This window comes from Suricata suricatta, chromosome 9 (genome assembly GCF_006229205.1).
Source record: "Suricata suricatta isolate VVHF042 chromosome 9, meerkat_22Aug2017_6uvM2_HiC, whole genome shotgun sequence".
Classification (NCBI taxonomy): Eukaryota; Metazoa; Chordata; class Mammalia; order Carnivora; family Herpestidae; genus Suricata; species Suricata suricatta.
This window is the reverse complement of record NC_043708.1, coordinates 135,455,427-135,457,731: the sequence shown is the minus strand read 5'-3', so window position 1 is coordinate 135,457,731 and position 2,305 is coordinate 135,455,427. Positions and strand designations below refer to the sequence as shown.

The window sequence follows — 2,305 nt, the reverse complement described above, 5'->3', positions numbered from 1 at the left end:
ATATATGGACTTCCATTATTGTTCAGTTCCAAATATGTTCCAGTACCCATTGTGATATCTTATTTGATCCATGGCTTATTTACCAGTATGTTTATTTCCAAACATGGGATCGCTTCTCGGCCTGTTCGCTAAGATTGAATGTAGTATCTGTTCTGGTCAGCTTAGTATTTCCAAACATGGAGATTTCCTCTACTTTTTGTTATTTTGAAAAATTAAAAATCTATGGAAAAGCAAGATCAGTACAGTAATGATATATCCCCTTAAGTGTACATTTACATTCATGAAAATAGTTCATGTTAGGTCGCAAGGAAAAGATCGGTAATTTCTATAAAGTAGAAATGTTACAGACAGTCCTTACACTATGCCACAAAACTAGACATTAAAAACCCATATGAAAAATTAAAACCCTTCACGTGAAGAACTATTAGATGTTGGGGCACCTGGGTGGCTCAGTCAGTAAACTGTCTGACATTGGCTTAGGTCATGATCTAAATGGTTTGTGGGTTCGAGTCCTGAGTTCGGCTCTATGCTGTCAGTGCAGAGCCTGCTTCAGATCTTCTGCCTCTCTCAAAAATAAATAACAAAAATAAATAAATAAATAAATAATAAAGAACTATTGGATGGAAAGGAAAAACAAATTGAAGTAAAGGATTCCTGAAAAATAATGAAATGGAAACCTTTTTGTTTTATATGTAAGATACATATAAAGTAGTGGTTGGGGGGGAATGTATTTCCTTAGACACATTATAAACTTAGGAAGGAAAACACATGAAGTAAATTCCAAACCTAGAACGTTAAAATAAGAACAACAAACTGAAACAAGAGAGAGCACAAGAGAATAAAAATAAAAAAGCAGAGTTCGATGAGATGGAGAACAGAAAAACATCTGATTTTTTTTTTTTCTTTTTTCTTCTGCTTCAGCTGTGACTCCAGACAGGATCCAGAGAGGAGTTTTAGTCTCTTCCCTGGGTTTTATGGAGACTTCCTTTACCCTTCTGTGTTAGCCTCTTAAGGAAAACATCTGATTGAGAAATCACAATCTTAGATCTTAAACAGTTTAACAAACCAGGTAAACGAATGCTAATTTAAGAAAATTGGGAAAAATCACAAATACAAAATAACAAATGACAAGTGGGAAAAAAAATTTTAATGATATTAATTTGCATACTTCTGTGTTAAATGAATTTGAAAATTCAAATGAAATGGATAATTATTTAGGAAAATGCAATTTACCAAAATTGATGCCAGCAAAGATTAGAAATTAAATAACTCAATTTTCATAAAATGTGGTTGTGAAAAAACTGTCTCATTGGAAGCAAAAAATCCACCAGATCTAAATGGTTTCACAGAGAAATTCTACTGAAAATTTTATTAAAAATTTTTTATTAAAAAAATTTTATGTCTTTATTTTATTTTGAGAGAGAGAGAGGCAGAGAGCGAGTGGGGGAGGGGCAGAGAGCAAGGGAGACACAGAATCCAAAGCAGGCTCCAGGCTGTCAGCACAGAGCTGTCAGCACAGAGCCTGAATTGGGGCTCGAACCCACAGACTGTGAGATCATGGCCTGAGCCGAAGTTGGATTCTTAACTGACTGAGCCACCCAGGCGCCTCTGAAAAATTGGGAGTCCAGATAATCCCAGTGCTAAATACATTGTTTCAGAGCATAAGAAATGAAGGAAAACTTACAAATTCTTTTTTTATTAGTTACTTTGTAGTACAATCATTGGTTTAGTCATCTGTCTTTAGTTGTTGAAGGGCTAAAGTGAAATAAAATTTGCCCAAAACTTTTCAGTCTTCTAGATGTCTTTGGGCTTTGTGTTTTTTAAAATAACTTTACTGATATACAGTAAACTGCAAATATGTGAGACGTACACTTTGATCAGTTTTGCTGTGAGGTACCATTACTGCAGTCAGGTTCTTGAACATATTCATCTCTCCCAGAAGCTTCCTTGTGCCCTTTTGTAACGCCTCCCTCCTGTTCTCCTTCCCCTGGCCCAGAATGAAGACCTTCTACAGCTCCTTAAAACAAACAAACAACAACCCAGCTAAGAGTGGGCAGAGGATTTGAATGGGCATTTTGTCAGAGAAGATACACAGATGGCCAAAAAGCACATGAAAAGATGCTCATCACCACTAATTAATTAGAGAAATTCATGTCAAAAGCACAAGATATCATCTCATACTCGTTAGGCTGGTTACTATAAACACAACAACAACAACAATAGAAATAGCAAGTGTCGGTGAGGGTGTGGAGAAATCGGGCACTGTTGGTGGGGATGTTGAATGGTGCAGCCACTGTGGAATGCA

General features: G+C 36.1%; 1 non-coding gene across 1 annotated transcript; it reads right to left on the bottom strand.

Moving 5' to 3' along the window:
• Positions 1 to 919: 919 nt before the first annotated feature.
• On the bottom strand, positions 920 to 1,037 carry LOC115303247. The gene has a single exon (XR_003913939.1). It is a non-coding gene; the product is annotated as a small nucleolar RNA SNORA26 (small nucleolar RNA).
• Between the last annotated feature and the right edge of the window lie 1,268 nt (positions 1,038 to 2,305).